Here is a 27,460-nt window from a genome sequence, read left to right on the forward strand (position 1 = left end):
CCTATCAGCATTACAACCAGAAGTAACAGGGCTAAAAGCCTGTCACTAAGCTGTTTGCGGGAGACACTTGACCCCAGAGATCTGTGATAATCTCTCCTTAGGAGTTCATCTTGTGACCACCAGCATAAATGCCAAAGAACAAAGGAATCCAGGTTTTAACTCACATTTAAATATATCATGTAAAAGGGATGGCTTCCCTGGTGGCTCAGTGGTAAAATAATCCACCCACAATGCAGGAGCCTCAGGAGACCTGGGTTCAATCCCTGGGTTGGGAAGATCCCCTGGAGGGCACAGCAACCCACTCTAGGATTCTTACCTGGAGGATCCCCATGGACAGAGGAGCCTAGTGGGATACAGTCCGTGAGGTTGCAAAGAGTCAGACATGACTGAAATAGCCTAAAATGTGTAATTGGGTATTCTACCATGTCTGGTAGCTATAGAAGAGTATAGATTACATATATCAATTAGGAAAAAAACTAAGTCAATATATTCTAAAGAAAAGTGAATGCAGATCATCTTTGTGTAGTAAAGAGACTCCTGAGTAGCTCCCCCAATTCTGACTAAAATACATATAACAGAAACAGGATAACACGAGCCCCAAAAGTCACAAGGATCTCCTGAAGATTAAGTACTCAATTAATTGTTCAGCCATGTCTTGAAAGTGAGTCTCTTAATCTTACAACCAAAACTTATTTTTTTAGAAACAAAAAAGCAAAACTTATTTAAGAAACTTTGTTTCTTAATACACTATAGCCAATGCTAAGCTTCTTATATATATATATATTACCATTTCCAGATGGCCCAAATGCCAATAACCTCATTCAGAGAACATCAATAGTTTGAGCCAATATTTCAAACAATTCTTGCTTCCAATAGTTTGGATTATACCTGCATATAACTGATCACACACATACATACAAGCACACACATTTTATCCACTAGATAGAGCCAGAAAAATATCTAATTTATTGAATTCTCTATATTTAGCTATTCCATTTATTAATGTCTTTTAAAAAGCATTAATTTACTCTGAGAAGCATATTATCATGATTTAAAAATTTTTTTAATTAAAATGTTTTTTTTTAACTTTTATGTTTTAATATAGCCAATTTAGGGTTTCCCTGGTGACTCAACTAGTAAAGAATCCACCTGCAACGTGGGAGACCTGGGTTCAATCCCTGGGTTGGGCAGATACCCTGGAGAAGGGAACAACTACCCACTCCAGTATTATTGCCTGGAGAATTCCCTGTACTGTATAGTCTGTGGGATTGCGAGGAGTTGGACACGACTGAGCGACTTTCACTTTCATATAGCCAATTAGCAATGTTTGATAGTTTCAGGTGGACAACAAAGGGACTCAGCCGTACATACACATGTATGCATTCTCCCCCAAACTCCCCTCCCATCCAGGCTGCCACATAACACTGAGCAGAGTTCCCCATGCATTATATTTGCTCAGTGTCAGTTATCCATTTTAGATATAGCAGTGTGTACATGTTCATCCCAAAGTCCCTAACTACCCCCAAATTTATTTTCCATCACTGCCATCACATTTTAAGTCCCTATGCCAAAAGGAAAATGAAGTTTAATAGGGGATATAAGGCACATCCATAAATAGCCGAAGTATAAAGTGCACTGTGAGAGATACGGATAGAGTGATGCTATGCTGATCTGTTTTCAGTGGAAACTCATGGAGGCCTTTATGAAGGAAATAGAATCTGTTACACTGAGGCATCCCATTCATGGCAAGGGAGCCATTTCTTTAGGCATAAAGCGTCTAGCAGTATTTGAACCTCAGAGGAGATGGCAGAAAGCTAATTAAGTGCCAAGGATGGCTTTGCTGTTTTTACTTTATTTATTTTATTTTTAAAGATTTTATTGGCAGCTTAAGCTCAATTCTGAGACTTCTACTTGGCAAAAGTACTATTAGCCTTAGCTGCATGTGGGACAATTTACTATGTGATAAAAATTGTCATTTGTAGATGTTTTTCCTGTCAATAGAGACTAAGGATTTCATTACCACCGAAATGTCTGTCTCAGTGTAAAGGTCAGAAGCATGTTGGGGAAAATGCTCAGATATTTCACTGTCACGAAATTGTTCTATTCCCACAAACTCTAGAATAGATACTCTCTGATGGTTCGCCATTTACTGCACATAGAATGACTGTGGGCACTCGGTTATAGGAGATGCTAACATTTTAAATTTGATGCATTTTGCATTGGTGGAAAGAGGTGGTGAGAGAGAGACCTGAAGCTCACACATTCGAGATGCTTATGGGAGGAAAGTGAGAGACAGGAAGGGGACACAGTGTTTCTACTCAGGTCGTTTCCTGCCAACATTTTTATTCCACCCAACTGGAGAGATGGTACTGTGTGGAACCTAAATGATGAATAAGGTTTCCCAACAGGACCACAAAGCAACCTGAACCATGACAGGATATTACAGGTTACTGTCTCGAGTAAGAGCAAACGTTCTCAGACGGCTGCAACAACAATAAGAAAGATCATAGGGCTTCAGATGCCATCAATGAGACACTGCACAGAAGAAAAGGAAATGAGTCAGCATGCTTTTGTCTGGACATCCAGTTTGTGCTGGGATGGTTAGACTTTAGGCAATTTCATCTGCCAGTTTAATCCTTTCTTTTTATGTAGCAGAACATATTCACAGAGCTTAGAGATGAAGACATGAGCATCTTTTGGGAGAGACAAGATTCTGACTACCGCAACATGTAATTGGATATTATATTAATTTACTTACTTGCAGAGCGTTTTTCATTCAAATGTACCTTGACAGAGGAGATCACATCATCCAACCTTTAGAACATGCGCAGATAGATGTTGCATTACACTGTGATTCTAAAACTTTATAGTCTACCAACCAATGAACCAAACATATGCCTGATTTTCCTGGAATAACATCTGAATTCATTGGTTTTGAATTCTAAAAGGAGATTTAGCTTTTCACAGATGAATTTAATTGCCTCAGTAATTCTAAATTCATGTCTTCACCCTTCCTTCCACCCCCTCCCTACCCATTCATTCTCATAGTCAACAACAACAATGCGTCAGATACTCTGCTAGCTATAGGATATTCAAGGGTGAAGAGAACACATATTCACTACTGCTTAAACAGGATCTGAAGATAGATCCTATCTTCAGATAAGACATAAAATTATGGAGAAGAGGACATAAAATTAAAGAATAACAATGTGGTTTAAAGTACTATGAACTTTGAAATCAGAGAGCTAACCAAGTCCTAACCCTGACTGGGAAGGTCAGAAAAACTTCACTGCAAATATGAGCTATGGATGTGATGGGTGAAGGCACAATGGGGATGGTATTTCAGTTAGGTTAGGAAGAAAGAACAAGTGAAGAGGGAGACCCATGTCTTGTGAGCTCTTGCTGCTTGCTCTTCTTGGAATGCCCCCTCACCTTCTGCCACATCTGACCCTTCTCTCTTCCTGTCCCCATACCTAGTTTACCTGTATGCCATGTGCTAAGTTGTGTCTGACTCTTTGAGACTCCATGGACTGTAGCCCACCAGGCTCCCCTGTACATGGAATTTTCCAGGCAAGAATACTGGAATGGATTGCCATTTCCTCCAGCAGATCTTCCTGACCCAGGGATCAGACCCGCATCTCCTGTGTCTCCTGCATTGCGGGCAGATTCTTTACTCCTCGAGTCGTCAGGGAATTGAAAGAATAAGATGAGCACAGAATAAAGTCTTATTATACGATGTATGAACTTCTTATGATTTTCCTTGCTTACTTCTCCAAATACGCCTCAAATCCACTTGCTCACTGAATTCTAGATATTCCAGGTTTTATTTCATCTCTCTTTTTTTTAATGGATTCCATTGTGTAATTGGAAAAGAATAGAATTGGGAATAAGAAGGACCTTGGTGTGAACCCTCGAGCAATTATTGACAAAGCACGTAACCTTGGATGAATTGCTCTATTGCTTTCAACCTTATGTAACAGGGATGTCGTGAAGTCAATATAAGGTAACACCACATGACTGATTTATTGATTAGGCTGAACGTGGTTTGGTTCAATCAGGAAAGTATTTTATTTTTTACAGTCTTCAAACATGCTCTCTTGTACTTCCCTTCGTGCAATAATATTTAGGCAAGACATTACAGCTAGAACTCATTTTAATCAATTCCACTTTGATAATAAAGATTAAATTTCAGGCAATTAAAAAGTTTCATATAGACTTAAATCTAAATTCTAAACTTTGGTCTCAATTTCATTCCATCTATTCTTGGGAGATAGCGTGGTTTCTCCTTTTAGTATTCCTCAATATTTCTTTTATTCTCTAACTCCCCCACTTTTTATCCTCAGACTCCTCCAGGGTTAAGAAGAGGAGGAAAATGGTCAAAGTTATTTTTATATATCTTGTCCTGTTTGAAGTTCTATCTTGGCTTACATTACTTGTCATTCCCTCTGTCTTGGCAAATTATTAAATGCTTCTGTTTGTGTAAGGCACAAACATGTGAGTGATTAAATACCCATCCAGGACTTCCACACTGGGCAGCTGATAATATAAATGATGCATTCAATACCTGGCCTGTTGCATTCACTAACCAGTCTACCAGTTGTATAGCTGTTCATCCCAAGATACCTGTAGTACCCTTTTGTCTTGAGGAGTCTCAGTAGCATGGCTTAAGGTGGTTATCTTATGTGGAATCCAACTGGCCCAAAAAGACTCCTTCATTTCTTCCATGACAAATGCGGACATGTGCAGTCATTCTATTGCTACCCTCTTGTCTTATGCTCTAAAGCATCTCCAGTCATGCTCCCACCATCAGAATTTTCTGATGGAAAGCAGATACTAATCTTGATTGAAGATAGAACTCTAGAGGACACATGTCAAGATCCGCAGGCATTTATGCCCACACTGTACTCTCATGACAGCACCGAGCTGGGCCTGTGGGTTTTTCTAGGTCATCGAGCATCCGGCCTTGCAGGAAGATGTCCATCTTTTCTTTTTCCAGGTGTTTTAGATGTCTGTGAGTTTTTCTCTGGGCCTCTTGGCTGGCAGGCATGAGAAAACCACCTACTTCCTCTCTCCCACTAGGAAGAAGTGGGCACACTCCCAGCCAGGCTAGCAGTTCTTCATCTTACCTTACACGATTTGGATGGAGTGATAATTTGACGGTTGAAGGACTGGTGTGCCCACTATATAACATGCCTCCTTTACTGCTGCCTTCAGAACCCAGAGAGACTTATCTCCCGTTGTCTGTTAGTATATAATTTTAGCCAAAATGCTCAGACAACAGTAAATGTTCCATTTTACAGTCAGGCTCATATGTGAACTTCATAGTACAGCACCTGGCATATTATGGGACTCAGAAATGTTACTTGTTTTTGTTTTACTTTACTTGCAAAGTCTCAATTGGACTTTCCTGTAATGTAACTACTTATATAACTTTTTAAGGGGGTATTTAAATCTAACACTCATATTCTGGCATTTTTTAAATAAGCCGGAAAGCTAAAAGAGGATAAAAAAAGGAAATATGAATTTTAAGAACTGCTTTGGGGAATGGAGAAAAGTAACACCTTTCTACATTAAAAGACCCCTTTTTCCCCCTTCAGTTCAGAGGACGGTTGGCCTCATTTACACTTGCTTTTTCCAGAAGCTAACTTGTAGCTCAGCTCACCTGCTTTTAGGAAAAGGTTGATTCATTTCACTAGCTAGCATCCAACTAGTGCATTTGAAATTGCTGATGAAAGGTACTGTCAAATCCCTGGTCTATTTTGATAATGATTTGTACTTGTAAGGCAATCTGCCCATTAGTGTAGAAACGGAGAATTGGGACAGCACCTTATAAAATGATCTCTGAAAGCAAGCATGGAGCCCCAGAGTCTGCTGGGTAAGAATTTATATTCCCATAGCATTTTGACTCAGCACACAAATGTGGGATGTATGGAGGTGTCTGCATCAGTGCCAGATTGTCTGCCTACACCAGAGGCTGTCCTAAGAGATTAGTTGTATCTGCCTTTGCTTACAGATTGGAATTTAGGGAGCCTTTATTTCAGTGCTAAGTTATAGCACAGGCTTTCTCTTCCTTTTATATGACTGCTCAGGTATAATCACCCACCAATAATCATGATATATCAAAATGTATCCACTTGTTAGCCAATTAGGTAGGGTATAATCCATCACTAACCTGCTCTTGTTAATATTCCCAATAAAGGGATTACTAAACCAGAGGCTATTCATCTATTGTAATATGCAATGATATCCTCTCCCATCTATGCTGCAAACTCTGCCCAGAATTTTACCTCAAAAATGCAGTTGTACTGAGGAAATATAAAAACTGTAATCTACAGTGAATTAGGCATGAGTTTCAATTTAATGTGTCAGTTTGAGCAAAAAAAAAAATGTTTAACTTTTTCTGAGCTACATTTTTAAAAGACCTATATATCTTAGTTTGCTGTGAGGAGAAAATGAGATGATATGAGCATAGGTGGTCAAGAACTATTCATTCTCTTCTCTCCTCAGTGTTAAGGTAAGACTCACTTGTATGCTTGCAGCCAAAACTGCTACTGGACCATAAAAAAATATTTTTGATAGCAGTTATTCCAGCATTAGAGTTTGGGGAACTATCATTATCTTGAACTGGAGTGACTCAGGGAGACAGGAGAAGGTGAGTAAAGCTCTGGACAGTTGCATTTCCCAGCCTCACTTGCTCCACCTGTAAAGAAGGTAAATAAGTTGGAGTGAGATTTAGGTAAGATAGACATGGGAAGGATCTGGGAGACAGCGTGACCCAGGTTGTGTTACAACCACAAGTACTAGGATTCCAAATTGTGTAGTTTGGACATTTTTCATAGCCCTCTGGTCTCAGCTCATCTTTAAAATGAGAGCATTAGACTACTTCATGGGAAGAGTCCTCTTTACCTATATAATTATCTGTTAGCATAGGAAAAAACTATATCTGGATTATTTTTAGCATATAAGACACCATGTTGATTAGACAATTTAAAAAATATTATGTTACAGCATAGCCAAATATTTGAGTTATTATGTATTGAGAATAAGAAACAACTCCTTTTCCAGTGGGAAATTCATTACCACCTAAGAGAAATGGGGAATATTTCACTGGTTGTAATTCTGTGAGGCTTACTAGCAATAAAAAGAGAAGCTGGAAATAACACGATTTCTCTGCTGTGATAAAAACATGTATAAAATTCACTGCAGAATTAACAACTTTTACCATTTATAAAAACTGCAACACCTTCTCCCATATTTCTAGATTTTCTTTTCTGAGGAAGGGGGTTGCATGCGTGCTAAGTAGCTTCAGTTGTGTCTGATTCTTTGCAACCTGATGGACCGTAGCCCGCCAGGCTCCTCTGTCTATGGGATTCTCCAGGCAAGAATACTGGAATGAGTTGTCATGCCCTCATCCAGGGGATCTTCCTGACCCAGGTATCTTCCCTACCCACATCTCCTGCGGCTCCTGCATTGGTAGGTGGGTTCTTTACCACTGGCACCCCTTGGGAAGCCTGGAAGGGTGCAATATTCTGATTTGATTTATTTAATTAAATTGTGGACTTGCCTCAGAGTAATTACCAGGAAAGCTCTTTGCCTATGGTGGTATGGCTTATTCCATTACCTGGGAGTAAGGAAGTTTTGCCTCCCTGCCCCCATGTGACTTCCTGTTACAACAAAACATAGTGCACTTCCCAGTTTGCAGGCCTTGTTTCAAAAGCTGATCTAATCCAGTTGCCATCTTCCCACGATGCCTTGGTGAGGTGTGTTACAAGAATAGACTCAATTGAGCAATTTTTTTCCTTTATTTTCCATCATTCTATGACTTGGTACTTTGCCTCTACTTTTTTGCAGTTGTAACAAGAATGACCGTGACAACAGCAAAAGCTAATATTTACTGAGAATTTACATTTTTTTTGCATTGCGTGTGTGCTCAGTGGTGTCCAACTCTTTGTGACCCTATGGACTGTGGTCCTCCAGGGTCCTCTATCCATGGACTTTTCCAGGCAAGGGTACTGGAGTGGGTTGGCATTTCCTGCTCCAGGAGATCTTCCCAACCCAAGGATCGAACCCACGTCTCCTACATCTCCTGCACTGGCAGGTGGATTCCTTACCACTAAGCTATCTAGGAAGCCTCTTACTTTGTTTTGGTTCTGTTTTAAGACTTTATATGTATTAACTTATTTTCTCCTAATGTAGGACTTATTTTCTTTCACCCTTTACAGAGGAATAAAGAGGTTAAATCACTTGTTCTGAATGAGAAGTTATTAAGTAATTGAGGCAGGACTTGAATGCAGGCAGTATGGCTCTAAAGTCTATGTACTTAACCACTATGTTTATAAATATCCACCATCAGTGTGAACGCCTCTGCTAAGCAAAGTCTAAAATGACCCCCCGCAATGATCCCTGACTTCTGACATTCAACCCTTCTGTAATTTCTTCGCTTTGTGTAAAGCCCAGATTTAGTAACTTGCTTCAAATATTTATATAGAATACAGTAAAAGTGAGGAGATGCCACTTCTGGGATCAGGTTAAAAGAGTCCATGACTTCCATCTCTTCTCTCTCTTGCTGTTTCTCTGGCTCTTTCTTCTGATGAAGAAAGTTGTCATGTTGTGAGCAGTCCTATGGAGAAGCCTGCTTGGCAAAGAGCTCAGGGAGGCTGACAGCCAACAACCAGCAACAAACTGACGTTTTCAGTCCAATATCTAGTGAAGAACTAAGTCTTGCCAACCAGCATGTGAGTGAGCTTGGAAGTGGATCTTTCCACAGTTGGCCTTGCAAAGACGGCAGACCAAGCCAACTCTGTAATTGTTCTATTGCAAATGTCCTCTCTTGTGAGAGAACCCAGTTACACTGTACTTAGCTTCCTGACCAAAACTCTGAAATAATAGGTGTTTTAAGCCATTAAGTTTTTGGAGTGATCTGTTATACAGTCATGGAAAACTGATATGGCTTTAGTACTTTTATTATTTTTCTTTTTTTGGCCACGTGGCATGCGGGGATTTTAGTTCCCTGATCAAGGATCAAACCTGTGCCTCATGGGTTGGAAGCATGGAGTCTTAACCACTGGACCACTAGGAAAGTCCCTATTTTCCCTCTTCCAACCCTCCCCCACCTTTCTTTCCTTCTTTCTTTTCATCAATGTTTGCTATATATCAGGCTTTTTTTCCCACACACACACCTTACTTTATTTTACCTTCATTCAGCTCTATAAATAGGGTTTTCCTGGTAGCTCAGCTGATAAAGAATCCTCCTACAATGCATGAGACCCTGGTTTGATCCCTGGATTGGGAAGATCTCCTAGAGAAGGGATAGGCTACCCACTCCAGTATTCTTGGGCTTCCGTGGTGGCTCAGTTGGTAAAGAATCCGCCTGCAATGCCGGAGACCTGGGTTCAATCCCTGTGTTTGGAAGATACCTGGGAGAAGGGAAAGGCTATCCATCCTAATATTCTGACCTGGAGAATTCCATGAACTGTATAGTCCATGGGATGACTAAGAGTAAGACACAACTGAGTGACTTTCACTTCACTTCTTCAGCTCTATAAAACATAATTTGCAGGTTACAGGTCAGAAAACAGTCTCAGAGTTCATGAAACCTCATTGCTAATAAGTGGAAAGCCCAATGTAGTACCTGCATTTCTGTGATCTTACTAGTAATAGATATCATTGCTGAGTGACTTTAATAGGTCATGCACTAAGAGCTTTATATACATTACCTTATTTTGTTCTCATAAAAATAATCTGAAATGGGTTCCTCTACTTCCATTATCTTGCAGATAAGTAAACCTAGGATCATAGATGTTAAACAATGCATTTATAGTCACAAAGATAGAACATTTTATGTTATACTTATTAGTTTTAATTGTTGTTCACATGCCTGATTTCCCCAATAAACTTTAAGCTCCAGCAGGTCTTGTATCTTTGCACACTGTAACACCTGGCATAGACCTTCCCATATGGATGCTGAACGAATGTTTATTGAACTGAATTTCAACATTAAGTACTCCATTTTGTGCATACAGAGAGTCAGGTTTATTCAGAGTGATAACAAATACCAAGAAAACTCATTCAGTACTATGTAAGTTCATTATATATATATATATACACACACAAACACACACACACATATATATATCTACACATATATACGTGATATAGTCATATACATATATGAATGGTATTTTTTTTCTGTTGTTTTGACAACATACTGGAGGAAGAGAAGTGCTTAGTTTTAAGAGAAAACTGAACTACAAAAATCTGATATCATTGACCCCATGACTCACATAGCAAAGAATCACTCAGATCTCTCCTCAGAATTTGCATCTTTATTTCACATCCTTTGCAACTAAAAATGATGGCCTGATAGTGAATTCTAAGAGGCGACAAAATTAGTAGCTATAAAATAATTGAATACCTTAATATATTGCTCTTGCTTGAAGAGTGGAAGGCAAGAAAGCAGGATACAGAACTTCTAAACTGGAATTCAAACCAAATAATATTTGGAAATAAGAATGATGAGGTAACCAGAAAACTCCTTAAGCAGACACCACATTTCAGTAAGCTGAATAATTAATGTAGTTTATCTTAGGGGTTCTTGCTGAATTGCTTCATAAGAATGCAGCTTTAAAATGATCAACTTGATTGATTCATCCACTAAGAAACATTTAATAAATGCTTCTGATAGCAAGACAATGTTTTTGTAAATAGTAATATAAAAATGAATAAAACATGGTAACCGTGCCAAGGGTCTTTCAGAATACTAAAACATTTAGATGTGGACATAAATATAGTATCATCTATGTGCAAAGACACAAGAGGATGGAGATGGTTAGATTTCATCACCAAACCAACGTGTACAAATTTGAACAAACTCTGGGAAACAGTGAAGGACTTGGGAGCCTGGCATGCTGCAGTCCATGGGGTGGTAAAGAGTCAGACACAACTTACAGACTGAACAGCAACAATAAATTGCAAAGGTACATGTATGTTTTAAGAGCACAGACGGGGGAGTTTCTATTTTCAGTGTTAGGGGTAAATCAAAATAATATGTGTTACATAAGACTTTAATCCACTCACAAGATTTCCATATTCTCTGAATTTTTTTTTAAATGAAGAAATATAATTGCAGAAACTACAGAATAAATATAGACATTTTGGAAAGTTTTGGCTCTCTATAACAAATTCCTAGCAGCTAATGAGTCACCCAGAAATATGACACAATTAATGTTATATCTCTGTGTACTAACATTAGCCCAGAATCACACCAGGGGAAGCACGAGTGTGAGAAACACAGGTACTTTGAACTCCCCAAACGTGTCTCAACTTCAGAAACACCTGTGCTAAATAACTTTGTGTGTATCTGCTGTGATGACTCAAATACTTTATAACTACATGGGACTTTGCATTGCCAGATTTTTTTCATTATGATTCAGAGGGAAGCATAATACTGCACTATAGAATATAACTTGACTTCCTAGTTATATTTTGATTTCATAAGGAGTCAAAATAGAATTATTTTATCCCTCGAGCAGCTTCTAATGTAATAGAATTATAAAACAGACTGACTTTGAGACTTTCAATTGTTTAGGTCATATAGAGACTCCATTTTAAAACAAGAATAATAATGTATTTTCTATTAGGTTAATTTTATAGAAAATGCTATAATATCTTTTGAAATAACAGAATTGTTGTGTTAAATAAGCATTGCCCCCATATTTGTCTTACAGACTACAATTCCTTCCTCCTTTTGCAATGTATAATATTTGACCATCAGTTCAGTTCAGTTCAGTTCAGTCGCTCAATTGTGTCTGACTCTTTGCGACCCCATGAATCACAGCACACCAGGCCTCCCTGTCCATCACCAACTGCCAGAGTTCACTCAAACTCATGTCCAATGAATCGGTGATGCCATCCAGCCATCTCACTCTCTGTCGTCCCCTTCTCCTTCTGCCCCCAATCTTTCCCAGCATCAGAGTCTTTTCCAGTGAGTCAACTCGTCACATGAGGTGGCCAAAGTATTGGAGTTTCAGCTTTAGCATCAGTCCCTCCAATGAACACCCAGGATCGATCTCCTTTAGAATGGATTGGTTGGATCTCCTTGCAGTCCAAGGGACTCTCAAGAGTCTTCTCCAGCACCACAGTTCAAAAGCATCAATTCTTCAGCGATCAGCTTTCTTCACAGTCCAACTCTCACATCCATACATGACCACGGGAAAAACCATAGCCTTGACTAGATGGACCTTTGTTGGCAAAGTAATGTCTCTGCTTTTTAATATACTATCTAGGTTGGTCATAACTTTCCTTCCAAGGAGTAAGTGTCTTTTAATTTCATGGCTACAATCAGCATCCTCAGTGATTTTGGAGCCCCAAAAAATAAAGTCTGACACTGTTTCCACTATTTCCCCATCTATTTCCCATGAAGTGATGGGACCAGATGCCACAATCTTCGTTTTCTGAATGTTGAGCTTCAAGCCAACCTTTTCACTCTCCTCTTTCATTTTCATCAAGAGGCTTTTGAGTTCCTCTTCACTTTCTGCCATAAGGGTGGTGTCATCTGCATATCTGAGGTTATTGATATTTCTCCCAGCAATCTTTGATTCCAGCTTGTGCTTCTTCCAGCCTTAGGTATGGTTTTATGATACATGTTCCTAAGTATCCTTTCTTTGCTTTCTAAGAGTTTTAGAAAAAGGTGTTTGCTGCTGCCGCTAAGTCACTTCAGTTGTGTATGACTCTGTGCGACCCCATAGATGGCAGCCCACCAGGGTCCACCATTCCTGGGATTCTCCAGGCAAGAAAACTGGAGTGGGCTGCCATTTCCTTCTCCAATGCCTGAAAGTGAAAAGTGAAAGTGAAGTCGCTCAGTTGTGTCTGACTCTTTGCGACCCCATGGACTGTAGCCTACCAGGCTCCTCCATCCATGGGATTTTCCAGGCAAGAGTACTGGAGTGGGTTGCCATTGCCTTCTCTGGAAAAGGTGTTTAATTTTTATCAAATGTTTTTTTGCCATCATCTGAGAAGGGAAATGGATGGCATCACTGACTCGATGGACATGAGTTTGAGTGAACTCCAGGAGTTGATGATAGACAGGGAGGCCTGGCGTGCTGTGATTCATGGGGTCGCAAAGAGTTGGACACGACTGAGCCACTGAACTGAATTGAACTGAACTGAACTGAGAAGGGAAAATATGTTTTTTTCCTTTTAATTACTTTTGCAATATAATCTTTAGCAAATTCCCTAGTGTAAAATGAATGTTGCTTATTTCCATGAGCTTGTGGGAATGTTTTAAGATATGTTAATATTGATAATCTAAAGGTTGATGGCTCATTGGTCAGGAATCCTGCTCCACTAATAGCTCTAACCTGATTCTACCTTACCCCAAATGTTAGTGATTTTTTTGTTTCCAGAAGATATTTAATGGGTGTTTAGGAAGAATCAATCTCATGGTCCCCACCTCTGGTCTTGTTGATGTTGCAACTTCTTGAGAAAGGTGTGTAGTCACCTTCTCCCCTCTACTGGTGGTTTGTTTTATAAGAAAGATATTCTTTAAAGAAAGAATATTGGTTTATTATGGATTGATACTACAGATAACTACAGATAAAAGCCTTCAAGACTCCAAATATCTCTGTGAATCTTTACCACTTTTCTATACTACCAGTTCTATACTGAGTTTCGTGAAGATGTAGGGTTTCTTCCAAACTCTGACCCTGGGATGCTGCAGCAACATTGATTACATTCTAAAGTATCATAATGCATTTCAAGTGAAAGGGATGTCTGAGAGCTACCAGTCTGTGGGTTGGACAGGTTCAGCCATATTCTGAACCTAGCTTATATTCAGGTAGGTCAGTCATATATTGGTAATATAAATTAGTTAATATTAAACCATTTAGTCAAATTTATCCAGTTCAATCATGCTTTCCACTATATGAAATCCTCTTTCCTTTCTTTGAGTCTTTTAATCTCTAGGCTTTCTACTTAGAAAGACTACATATCTACAGTATTGCAGTTATGTCTTCCTGTATATTGGTTAATCCTTAATTTTCCTGGAGGATATCCTCAAATAAACATAAGTAAGAATTGTGGATGCTCAAATTTCTGAACTTTACATGTTGAGAATATCTTACTTTGCTCTTTTTCCTTGAATGACTGAGTATAAGATTCTAGAATTCAAATGTATTTCCCTCAGTCCTTGGAGCCATTGCTCCAACATCTTCAAGCATTCAGTTTAACTGATTTTTAGACTTTTAAAGGTGACTGCTTTTCCCTCCTTTCTCTGTAAACTTTTATTGTCTTGTCTTCAATTTTGAAAATCTGAGGAGGGGTCTAGTACTTCACTCCCTGGACACATTTGTTCTAAGTAATAATATTTTCCTTTAACAGTTGTGAATTTGCTCTTGTCACTGTTGTCAATATTATTTGCCTCCCTTTCAGTTTCATCCATGTTTTCACGTTGAATGACTGTCAGTGGGTTACTGAACTTCCTGAATGATTCTTTATATCTCTTACCTGTATTTTTCATAGTTCATTTTTCATTTTATCTTCTTTGCTCTGAGATGAGAGATTAAAACAAAACAAGCAAAAAGCTTATCTCCCAGGTCTTTATTTTTTAAAATTGATTTCCAAAAGGTCTCTTTCCTCACCATGCTTATATTTTATCAGTGCTGTCTCTTTTCAGTTCAGTTCAGTTCAGTCGCTCAGTCGTGTCTGACTCTCCGCGACCCCATGAATCACAGCACTCCAGGCCTCCCTGCCCATCACCAACTCCCGGAGTTCACTCAAACTCATGTCCACAGAGTCGGTGATGCCATCCAGCCATCTCATTCTTTGTTGTCCCCTTTTCCTCCCGCCCCCAACCTTTCCCAGCATCGGAGTCTTTTCCAGTGAGTCAACTCGTTGCATGAGGTGGCCAAAGTATTGCAGTTTCAGCTTTAGCATCAGTCCTTCCAATGAACACCCAGGATTGATCTCCTTTGGAATGGACTGGTTGGATCTCCTTGCAGTACAAGGGACTCTCAAGAGTCTTCTCCAACAATTCTTCGCCGATCAGCTTTCTTCACAGTCCAACTCTCACATCCATACATGACCACAGGAAAAACCATAGCCTTGACTAGATGGACTTTTGTTGGCAAAGTAGTGTCTCTGCCTTTTAATATACTATCAAGGTTGGTCATTACTTTCCTTCCAAGGAGTAAGCGTCTTTTAATTTCATGGCTGCAATCAGCATCTGCAGTGATTTTGGAGCCTAAAAGAATAAAGTCTGACACTGTTTCCACTGTTTTTCCATCTATTTCCCATGAAGTGATGGGACCAGATGCCATGATCTTAGTTTTCTGAATGTTGAGCTTCTAGCCAACCTTTTCACTCTCCTCTTTCACTTTCATCAAGAGGCTTTTGAGTTCCTCTTCACTTTCTGCCATAAGGGTGGTGTCATCTGCATATCTGAGGTTATTGATATTTCTCCCAGCAATCTTGATTCCAGCCTGTGCTTCTTCCAGCCCAGTGTTCCTCATGATGTACTCTGCATATAAGTTAAATAAGCAAGGTGACAATATACAGCCTTGACATACTCCTTTTCCTATTTGGAACCAGTCTGTTGTTCCATGTCCAGTTCTGACTGTTGCTTCCTGACCTGCATACAGGTTTCTCAAGAGGCAGGTCGGGTGATCTGGTATTCCTATCTCTTTCAGAATTTTCCACAGTTTATTGTGATCCACACAGTCAAAGGCTTTGGCATAGTCAATGAAGCAGAAATAGATCTCCTTTTCATTATAGAGGACTGGAATTTAAAAGTAGGAAGTCAAGAAACACCTGGAGTAACAGGCAAATTTGGCCTTGGAGCACGGAATGAAGCAGGGCAAAGGCTAATAGAGTTTTGCCAAGAGAATGCACTGGTCATAGCAAACACCGTCTTCCAACAACACAAGAGAAGACTCTACAACGTGGACATCACCAGATTGTCAACACCGAAATCAGATTGATTATATTCTTTGCAGCCAAAGATGGAGAAGCTGTATACAGTTAGCAAAAACAAGACCAGCAGCTGACTGTGGCTCAGATCATGAACTCCTTATTGCCAAATTCATACTTAAATTGAAGAAAGTAGGGAAAATCACTAGACCATTCAGATATGACCTAAATCAAATCCCTTATGATTATACGGTGGAAGTGAGAAATAGATTTAAGGGACTAGATCTGATAGAGTGCCTGATGAACTATGGACGGAGGTTTGTGACATTGTACAGGAGACAGGGACCAAGACCATCTCCATGGAAAAGAAATGCAAAAAAGCGAAATGGCTGTCTGAGGAGGCCTTACAAATAGTTGTGAAAAGAAGAGAAGCAAAAAGCAAAGGAGAAAAGGAAAGATATAAGCATCTGAATGCAGAGTTCAAAGAATAGCAAAGAGAGATAAGAAAGCCTTCCTCAGTGATCAATGCAAAGAAATAGAGGAAAACAACAGAATAGGAAAAACAAGAGATCTCTTCAAGAAAATTAGAGATTCCAAGGGAATATTTCATGCAAAGATGGGCTCGATAAAGGACAGAAATGGTATGGACCTAACAGAAGCAGAAGATATTAAGAAGAGGTGGCAAGAATACACAGAAGAACTGTACAAAGAAGATCTTCACGACCAAGATAGTCATGATAACGTGATCACTGACCTAGAGCTGTCTCTTTTAGGACACATTAATTTTTTCCCTTAAGCTATTATAAATTATATTTCCTCTGGGATTTATTGTTACATTTATTTTTTAATTTCATATTATTCCTCTGTGCTACTACCTTTTCTCATATATTCTTTTGGTTCACAGATGTTCATATTTAAGAATAAAAGACTAGTTTAAATATTCTCAGTAACTAGACTGTGTTTTTTTCTTTTGCTGTATGTGGAGATCAATTTTAACAACAGCCTTTTCTCCAAAATGGGAAAGTTTGCTGAAAGTTTTTTGTATGTAGATAGGGTTATGGATAGGAAGGCTTACCAGTAGGGTGTGGCGACAGGTAGTTGGCTTCCAGTGCTGGAATGAGAGATTTACTCTGGTGTCTCAACCTCAAGTCTTAGCTATCCCAGGGTGATTCTTCCTTCTCTTACCCCCTTCCTTTCTTCTCTCCCTCCCTCCATCCTTCCTTCCTCTCTCTCATTTCTCCCCTTCATCTTTCTTTCCTTTTTCATAAAGCCCTCTGATTTCATTCAGACAGAAAATACTGGGTTGACAGTCCTTCATTTTGAAGTGTGGTTTACAGGAAATGGGCAGAGTCCTGACTACCATGGCAGTTTTGTTTGCAGAACTGTAACAAAAAAAAATCGATCACAATAAACTGTGGAACATTCTGAAAGAGATGGGAATCCCAGACCACCTGACCTGCCTCTTGAGAAACCTGTATGCAGGTCAGGAAGCAACTGTTAGAACTGGACATGGAACAACAGACTGGTTCCAAATAGGAAAAGGTGTACGTCAAGGTTGTATATTGTCACCTTGCTTATTTAACTTATATGCAGAGTACATCATGAGGAACGCTGGGCTGGAAGAAGCACAAGCTGGAATCAAGATTGCCGGGAGAAATATCAATAACCTCAGATATGCAGATGACACTACCCTTATGGCAGAAAGTGAAGAGGAACTCAAAAGCCTCTTGATGAAAGTGAAAGAGGAGAGTGAAAAGGTTGGCTTGAAGCTCAACATTCAGAAAACAAAGATCATGGCATCTGGTCCCATCACTTCATGGGAAATAGATGGAAAAACAGTGGAAACAGTGTCAGACTTCGTTTTTTTGGGCTCCAAAATCACTGCAGATGCTGATTGCAGCCATGAAATTAAAAGACGCTTGCTCCTTGGAAGGAAAGTTATGACCAACCTTGATAGTATATTAAAAAGCAGAGACATTACTTTGCCAACCAAGGTCCGTCTAGTCAAGGCAATGGTTTTTCCCGTGGTCATGTATGGATGTGAGAGTTGGACTGTGAAGAAGGCTGATCGCCGAAGAATCGATGCTTTTGAACTGTGGTGTTGGAGAAGACTCTTGAGAGTCCCTTATACTGCAAGGAGATCCAACCAGTCCATTCTAGAGGAGATCAATCCTGGATGTTCATTGGAGGGACTGATGCTAAAGCTGAAACTGCAATACTTTGGCCACCTCATGCGACGAGTTGACTCACTGGAAAAGACTCTGATGCTGGGAAAGGTTGGGGGCGGGAGGAGAAGGGGACGACGGAGAATGAGATGGCTGGATGGCATCACCGACTCGATGGACATGAGTTTGAGTGAACTCCGGGAGTTGGTGATGGACAGGGAGGCCTGGCGTGCTGTGATTCATGGGGTCGCGGAGAGTCGGACACGACTGAGCGACTGAACTGAACTGAACTGAACTGAACAAATTCTTTTATTTAATGTTTTCCCCTCACATCTCCTCTTATCTTCTGACTCCGTGGTGTTCTATTCTCAACTTTGAACCTCCCCCATGTATTTATTCTGACCTGCAAGTACTTCAACTGTCTTGTCAACCACTTCAACTGCAATCCATTTTCCAGTAGTTTGTTGAACTCTCTTACACTGTGGATCTTGACCTGTTGATGTCTCTGACATGATTTCTTCTCTGTTATGAATGTATTACTTTTCAGCATTGTAGACCATCATTACAATGAAGTCTTGAGAGGGAAAGAAGAAAAATGCATGCGTTCCAAATATCATCATTTGTATCATAAGAACTATTGTTTCTATAAAAATGATCCATTCTAATTATAAAAATTTCACACAATGCAAAAAAACAATGCATAGAAATATGCAAAATTCACACAGTATTCCATGAACTAGAAATTACCAATATTAATGTTGATCAAACCTGGTTTCAGATACTTTCTATATATAAATTAAAAAATTAATGATTTAGAGATACACTGATGGAGAAATATAGAGAGAATCATACTGAAATATCCTTTACATTATAAAAAAATTGCATTTAATTTTCAGAATTTCATCTTGAATGAGACATGCCCCCGTGCTCAAATTAATTTCAGTGTTATCAACCAAATCAATATATGTTTACAAAGTCAGCAAAGAACCAATTCTCAAATCACCTTCGCTCCATACTGCAATTTATTCACAACTGTGGTTCTTCCTAGTCCTTCCTGAACATTTCTGTGAATTTCCAAAGGATTTTCATACTCTGGTTTTCTTCTACTCACCTCTGGGCCCAGTTGCCCAAAAACTCTTCTGTGATGTACTAAACAGGCTCTGAAGATCAGAGAACTAGTGTGATTATAGTAATTCTTTGCAAATTAAGAAAATCCCATATCTGTTGTTATATCTTGGCTATTTAAAATGCTATTTTGTATTATTATTATTAGATAGTTTGATTTACATATTTTTTACAACATTTAAGATTAAACCTTAACATTATTGTTTTTACAACTTTTTAAAAACAAATTTCTGTCCTTGTTGTCTTAACTAGACTTCATTGTCCTCATAACTTCCTGTAATAAGAGAAGCTGAATGGTAGGCATTTGCTGAATAGTGGAGATTGCATTTGCTGAATAGTGAAGATTTTCCCATATATGACCTAAGAAGTACATATGATTTTCTTTACATTATTAAATATGCCTTAGTTTTAAGTTGTGTTTTCTTTATCCTTTTACAGCTATATTTATCCAGAATAGTATACTTAAATTTTTTTTGTTTTGTTTTCAGACTTCTATTTAAAATTGTTGGCTTTATAATGGCATGACCAGGTAAATTATTCTGTAAAATTTCTGAATTAGGTGAACAATTAAAATTTATTTGAATACTACTTTAGTTTATAAATTTTCTAAAAATAAATGTGATACATATATATTCATAAATGTATATTTTATTGCAGTAAAAAAATAGCATGAAGTTGACTCTCTTAACAAGTTTGCATGTGTTCAGTACAGCATTGTTAACTTTATGCAAATTATTGTACAGTGGAGCTCTAAAACTTTTTCATCTTTCATGACTGAAATTCTGTATCTATGGACCAGCAACTTTCATTTCCCCTCCTTAGGGCCCCTGGCAACTACCATTCGACTTTCTTATTCTATGAGTGTGACTACTTCAGATAGCTCATAAAAGTGAAGTCATGCAGTACTTGTCTTTCTGTGACTGGCCTATTTTGCTTAGCATTTCTTCAAGTTTCATTCATGTGGTAGCATATGTCAAAAGCTCCTTTTTTAGGGCTGAATAAATGAAAATTACATTTTCTTTATTTATCTGTTGATGGATATTTATGCTGTTTCCACCTCTTGACTCTTGTGAATAATACTATAATGAACATAGGAAAGTAAATATCATTTCAGGATTCTGTTTTCAGTATGTTTGGATAAATACCTAAAAGTGGGATGACAAGCTCATATCGTAGTCCTATTTTTGAGGAAACTATATTACACTATTTTCCATAGTGGATGCATCATTTTTCGTTTCTACTAACAGTGCACATGAGTTCCAATTTCACCCTATCATCACCAATGCTTACTATTTCCTTCTTTTTCTTTTTGCTAACAGTCATTCTAACATTGTGAGGTGGTATGTCTTCACTTTGATTTCCCTGATGGTTAGTGATGTTAAGCATAGTTTTTTATACTTGTTTTCCATTTGTATGTCTTCTTTGGTGAAATGTCAAATCAAGTCATTTGCTCATTTTTTAATCCATTTTGTTTACTTATGCTTGTAAGTTTTATGAATATATATTTTTTGGAAATTAACTCCTTATAAAATACACAATTTGCAGTTGCTTAATTTCATTCTGTAGATTGACTTTTCACTCTTATTTCCTTTGCTGTGTAGAAGTTTTTTAGTTTTTAGTTGAGGTAGTCCTACTTGTCCATTTTTGCTTTTGTTGCCCATGATTTTTGCATTGTGTTCAAAAATTCATTTCTAAGCTCAATTTATAAAGTTTTTTCCTTTATCTTTCCTTCTAAGAATTTTATGGTTTCATGTCTTACATTTATGTCTTCAATTCATAATTCATTTTGAGTGTATTTCATTTTTTTGCATGCACAGATAGGTAGTTTGCTGCTGCTGCTGCTGCTAAGTTACTTCAGTCGTGTCCGACTCTGTGTGACCCCATAGACGGAAGCCCACCAGGCTCCCCCGTCCCTGGGATTCTCCAGGCAAGAACACTGGAGTGGGTTACCATTTCCTTCTCCAATGTGTGAAAGTGAAAAGTGAAGTCGCTCAATCGTGTCCGACCCTTAGCGACCCCACGGACTGCAGCCTACCAGGCTCCTCCATCCATGGGATTTTCCAGGCAAGAGTACTGGAGTGGCTTGCCGTTGCCTTCTCCGGATACGTAGTTTACCCAACACTATTTTTTAAAGAGCCTATCCTTTCCCCATTGGGAACTGTTTTCACTATTGTCTAAAACTTCACACTTAAAAATAGGGCAGTGGAGTCTTGGCTTGAGAGACACCTGGGAACCAGAGTGTACGGACCCCCCACCCACAGGGCAGTAGTTCCTGGCCACAGAGGCCAGCCCCTGTGCAAAACCACATCGGCTCAGCCAGCAGCCGCCAGGACATTGGAGAAAGAATGAGTGAATTGCGCGTGCGTGGGAGGCACAGCTCTGCCCCTTCCAAAGGGACCCAAAGGGAGGACCTAGGGAGGGCTGCTAACACTAGCCTGTCACGGTCAAAACTGCAGCAACTCGACCAACCTTTCCACTGTCCTCGAGTCCAGCTGTTTAATCCAGGAGCTTGAGTGCCTGCTCATTTGCTTCAGTCGTGTCCAGCTCTTAGTGACCCCATGGACTTAGAAGTATCTAAACTTTGTAGAGGTATCTAAACTTCTTAGAAGTATCTAAACTTCCGACTACAGGATCAACTCTGCCTGTCTCTCAAACACTTGCCTTTAAGGGCAGCTTCAGAGCGTTACTTGATTTCTGACCCAGTCCGACTGGTAGTAGCCTGGAGAAGCCAGTTCCTGCTCTCAGGCTCCTCCATCACGAATATTTTCTCCTTTACATCATCAGGGAGGCTCGCGGCAGGGACTGGGGACCTGGTTTAGGTGAGTGGAGTGTGTGCAGTTTCCGAGGAAGACGCAGAGTCTGCTGGATGTGACTTCGGCTCATGCTTCTTTCTGGGCTCTGTATTCTGTGCCGTTGATCTATGTTGTGCGTGTGTGACCAGTCATGTCCGACTCTTTTGTGACCTCATGGACTGTTGCCACCAGAATTTACAGTGTTACCTCTGTCGGGAGGATTTCCCAGGCAAGAATACTAGAATGGATTGCCATTTCCTACTCCAGGGCATCTTCCCCACCCAGGAATCAAACCTATGTCTCCTGCATTGGCAGGCAGATTCTTGACCCCTGAGCCACCTAGGTCTGTTTTTTATGTTGGGACTATATATAATTTTTCTTGCTTTTTTTTTTTTTGGACAATAGTTTTGCCGCTGTGTTTTGAAGTCAGGAACATTGCATGCGAGCTCTACTCTTCACTTTCCCCACTTTCCTCCAAGCTGCGTTAGCTCTGCCGGTTTTACCCCTGGTTCTCAGGATCAGCAGCAAGGTGCCCAGTTCTTTTTGTTCTCTGTGGCCCCCAGGCATCTAGAGTACTCTGGGTTCTACTAGGGCATTGAGATAGGCATGACAAAAACCAGTCTCTGGGGCAGCCGTTGGGAAAAGCTCGAACACTGCTGCATGTTCCAACTCGCCCTCCTCAGGGAGGAGCCACCAGTTGGGGATTTCTTCCTGCTCCTTTGTGCTGATCTGGTGGGGGGAGACTATGGAGGGGAGGGATGATGGCCCTGAGTGTGTGCTAGCCCAAATTGTCACCTTCGTTCTCAGCAGCTCCCAGCCTGACCTTTCAGATTCAGACAATATAGAAACTGGCCCCTTGGGTACCTCCCCTCAAAGTCTGCCTGTTACATGAATATTTCAGTCTTTTCTTTTCCTCCCCAGGGAGAAGTCAGGAAGTGGGAGTTTTCTGCTGGCTGTGACTCAGGGTACCAAGGGCAAGGACTAGGTGAGTGAGTCCCACGAATCTTCTTACCAGCTTCCATACAGCTGGTTTTGCCCTTCTATACCACTCCATGTGGGAACCTCTTAACTGGTTTATGGAGATTTCACAAAGGGAATTTGTTCCTGTATTGCTGTAGAGTAAATGGCTCCTTAGGGAAAAGAGAGTCTAGGGCTTCCTATTCTGCCATGTTTTTGATATCCTGTCGTGTGCGTGTGTGTGTGTGTGTATTTTGCATTTTCTCTTTTTCTTTTAGTTTTTGAGATATAATTGGTGTACCACACTGTGTAAGTTTAAGGTATACAGCATAATCCTTTGCATTCATTATGAAGTGATTATCAACCATAAGTTTAGTAAATATATATATATATATATACACACACACAAAATTAGAGAAATAGGAAAACAGGCGTTTGTCTTGTGATGAGAATTCTTAGAATTTACTGTGTTAACAACTTCCATATCTAACATATAGCAGTGTTTGATCTCTTTTTTTGTGAGTTTGTTTGTTTTTGAGGTATAATTAATCTAGAACACTATGTTAGATCCTGTTACACAACATGATTCGGTGTTTCTATACATTTCAAACTGGTAACCACAATAGTGTTGTTATTGCATGTCACTATACAAAGATATATACACAGTAGTAGACTATATTCCCACACTTATGTTTCATACCTGTGACTCATTTATTTTGCAGCTGGAAATTTATACCTCTTGATTTCCCTTACCTATTATTTTGCTCCCCTAACTACTCCAGCAAACACTTGCTTGTTCTCTATATCTATATCTCTGTTTCTGTTTAATTATATTTGTTCATTTTTTTTTGGATTTCACTGGTTTAGATTAACTGGTTTATGAATATCTCACAAAGATATTTGTCCTTGTATTACTGTAGAGTAGGTTTCTCCTTAGGGTAAGGAGGGTCTCGGACTTCCTATTCTACCATCTGGGTACAAAATTCAATATATATTCTTTAATTTGATACCATCATTAATAGTATTGTTAAATTCTCTGTGCCCTATTTATCTTTTCAAATATTTTCTTTGGCTACATATTAAAGAACTAAATTCTCTCAGATATTAAGAGTTATTATTATATCCCTGCATTGCAAGCTATTTTTGATGTACATACTTCAGTGTTATGGGCTTTTGTTTAACTTTATACAGACCAGGAATTTATCAACTATGTTTAAATTGATCAAAGTCCGTGAATTTATCAAAGTCTGTGAATTTATCAATTTATATTTAAAAATAGACTTGATCCATGTAGAATTTTCCAGTTTGCTTTTTGTCTTAGATTTTAAGGACTTTGCCTTAGATTCTTCCTATTTATTTGTATGTATTTTAACCCCTGCTTTACTTTATGTGTTTGCCTAGAACATATGTATTCATTCTTTTGTTGTTAAACTTTCATATTTTAGCTGTGCCTCTTAAGATTATTTATTTTTGACCTAATTAAAATCTTGTTCTTTTAAGAGAGGTGTTTAAACCATTTGTATTTGACATGAAATTGTTAGTTGCTCAGTTATGGCTGATTTTTTGGGACCCCATGGACTGTAGTCTGCCAGGCTCCTCTGTCTGTGGAATTCTCCAGGCAAGAATACTAGAATATGTAGCCATTCTGGTCTCCAGATTAAAGTAAAAAGTGTATATTTTGATATATATTTTAAAATATTTTTAATATTCTTAGTGTTTTAGAAAGTATATCTTATGGTTGTAATTATGTAAATGGTTTCCTTAGCTTTCAAAATATTTCCTAATCATTAAAGTCACAAGTTTAATGTTCTCTTTCTTCTCTGCAGAAAGTACAGGATTTACTAGAACTTTGTTTTGTCTACATCTCATCTTTATACATATAGCATTAGTTGTATCCTAGTATTATTGTAACTGATTTTTTAAATTACAGATGTTCTCTTCTAATCTTAATTTTATATTTGAATTTGGAGTTTCATATCCAGCATCAACTCAGATATTTATTTTTACTACTCATTTACATTCTCTTCAGTTCAAATATATCTGTTTTCAAATACTAAATTGTGATTACCCTGTGGGCTATCTCAAGTCTGTCTTCAGAAATGGTGAAGTGAAAGTCACTCAGTCATGTCCAACTCTTTGAGACCCCATGGACTGTAGCCTGCCAGGCTCCTCTGTCCATGGGATTCTCCAGGTCAGAATACTGGAGTGGGTTACCATGCCCTTTTCCAGGGAATCTTCCCAACCCAGGGATCGAATTCAGGTCTCCCACATTGCAGGTGGATTCTTTACTGTCTGAGCCACCAGAAAATGGGTCCATAGTCTTTTTATTTGTATCCCTGATTGTGTCAGTCTTGTCTTGTTCTTGCCTTCTAATTTATTTAAGTCAAATTGACTGTTTCACTTTTACGTCTTCCAAAACTTCATCTTGAAATAGAGCTATGTAGCTTGATTTTTTTCATATAATATTAAAAAAAATCTGAACAGTTTTGACATTTATTTTTATCTAAGCATCCTGTTTATTTTTTGAGGTTAGATTTTATTCAGTTTTTTGTATTCTGCTTTTACTAATTCTGTATATATGAATTCAGTTATTTAGCTTTTCATTTCCTTATTATTTTTCCTATTAATTCTTTTTATCTTATTCTATGGCATCTCCTCAGCATCTTCTATTTTCATGACTTCTTGACGTTGTTTCAAAAGGTCATGTTTGTTTGCCTCGCATTGTTAGGTCTGCTGCTGCTAAGTCACTTCAGTTGTGTCCGACTCTGTGTGACCCCATAGATGGAAGCCCACCAGGCTCCTCCATCCCTGGGATTCTCCAGGCAAGAACACTGGAGTGGGTTGCCATTTCCTTCTCCAATGTGTGAAAGTGAAAAGTGAAAGTGAAGTTGCTCAGTCGTGTCTGACTAGTAGTGACCCCATGGGCTGCAGCCTACCAGGCTCCTCTGTCCATGGGATTTTTCAGGCAAGAGTACTGGAGTGGCTTGCCATTGCCTTCTCTGTCTAGATCAAATCTGAGTCAGCATCCAAGTATAGCGATTTGTATTGGTCCGCCTTTTCCATTCAGGTGATGGGTGGAACTCTTTCCAACAGATACAATTGGATGGACACTTCTCATGCAGTACTAGCCCACATGCTTTTTTCATGCTTCACAGTTTGGTTCTTTGAACCTCTGAAAGAGATGGTGCATGTGGAAAAAAACAACTAGAATCCTAGTTGTATAACAGTTCTCACTGCTTCTCTTTCTATATTTCCTCATATACTCCTTTATTTGTGGGTTCCACACTTCCCAGAGTGTCATGCTCCAAAAAATACCTTTCAGTACCTTTCTATGGGCTTTCTAGGTGGTGCTAGTGGTAAAGAACCCACTGCAAATGCAGGAAACATAAAAGATGTGGGTGTGATCCCTGGGTAGGGAAGATAACCTGGAGAAGGAGATGACAACCCACTCTGGTATTTTTCTCTGTAGCATCCTATGGACAGAGGAGCCTGGTGGGCAACAGTCCATAGGGTCACAAAGAGTCAGACATTACTGAAGCAATTGAGCCCACACCTTTCTTATATTTGAAATCTTCATCTGAATGTAAAAAGTAAGATACTCTGACACATGTGCTAACTTTCTGGATACACAGCTTTTTTTTTTTTTTTTTTTTTGAGCCACTGAAGAAGTAGGAAAAGAAAGACAATATATTTGCCTACTTTTTACAGGATTAGTGTACTACTGACTACCCTTTTCAGGAAAATTTTTCATTTTTATAATTTATAGAAAATTTCCTAGATCTTGATCAGAGTTGAATAGCAGTAGTCTTATTTTGCTTTTGATTTTACTCTCTTTCAGTATAATTTAGTAGGAAATTGATGGTGGCTCTGTCATGGAGAGCTAGCCAGTTACTTTTATACCTTTCTTATAATTTAATAATTGTGAATGTCAGGATCCTCCATAAAGTGAACTCACTTCTTCTTATCAAGTGGTGCTTTTCACTGTTCCCCAGTAGAAACTTAATGCACCAATAAGTAGAAATACAGTGTTCTCTCTGTTGCTTACATCCTCCTGTTTTTCTCACCCATGTATTGCTGATCCATCAAGGGTCAAATAATATGTCATTATGAGAGTTTTTTAAATTGAACTCAAAATGTATTCTTTATATCACAAACTGAGTCTCTAAGTTACTATTTTTGTCTCCTGACTGTTCCATAGGTTTAGTCTTAATTCCATGATTTTAATTCTTTGGCACCAGGGCAGATGTATCCTGCCAGGTTTGCTTATTAAATATTCTTTGAAAATCCACAGTATGTTGTGATAGACTTTGTTAAGGATATTTAAAAGTTAAGGATTTTTAAAAGTAAAAAGCCCCAGTTCCAAAGAGTTTAATATCCAGTAAAGAGAATTCTTTGTAGATTTCTCCATAAAGACTCAAGTTACTGTAGTTTGGATAACAGATTACACATTCCATATGATGTTATAAAATCAAAGGTGGGATAAATGACTTTCTCTAGTATTGATCTGATAGTGGCCTT

The 27,460-nt window shown here is 38.9% G+C and overlaps 1 long non-coding RNA gene across 1 annotated transcript in view; it reads left to right on the plus strand.

The window, feature by feature from the left end:
* The window catches only part of LOC129554714 (uncharacterized), a 229,343-nt gene that overhangs the window by 116,479 nt on the left and 85,404 nt on the right, over positions 1-27,460 (plus strand). The window contains exon 3 of the long non-coding RNA XR_008685641.2: positions 22,907-22,970. This is a non-coding gene — a long non-coding RNA (uncharacterized LOC129554714). The remainder of the gene's footprint in view (positions 1-22,906; positions 22,971-27,460) is intronic.

This window comes from Moschus berezovskii, chromosome 14 (genome assembly GCF_049115385.1).
Source record: "Moschus berezovskii isolate FMDL1 chromosome 14, NW_MosBer_1.0, whole genome shotgun sequence".
NCBI lineage: Eukaryota > Metazoa > Chordata > Mammalia > Artiodactyla > Moschidae > Moschus > Moschus berezovskii.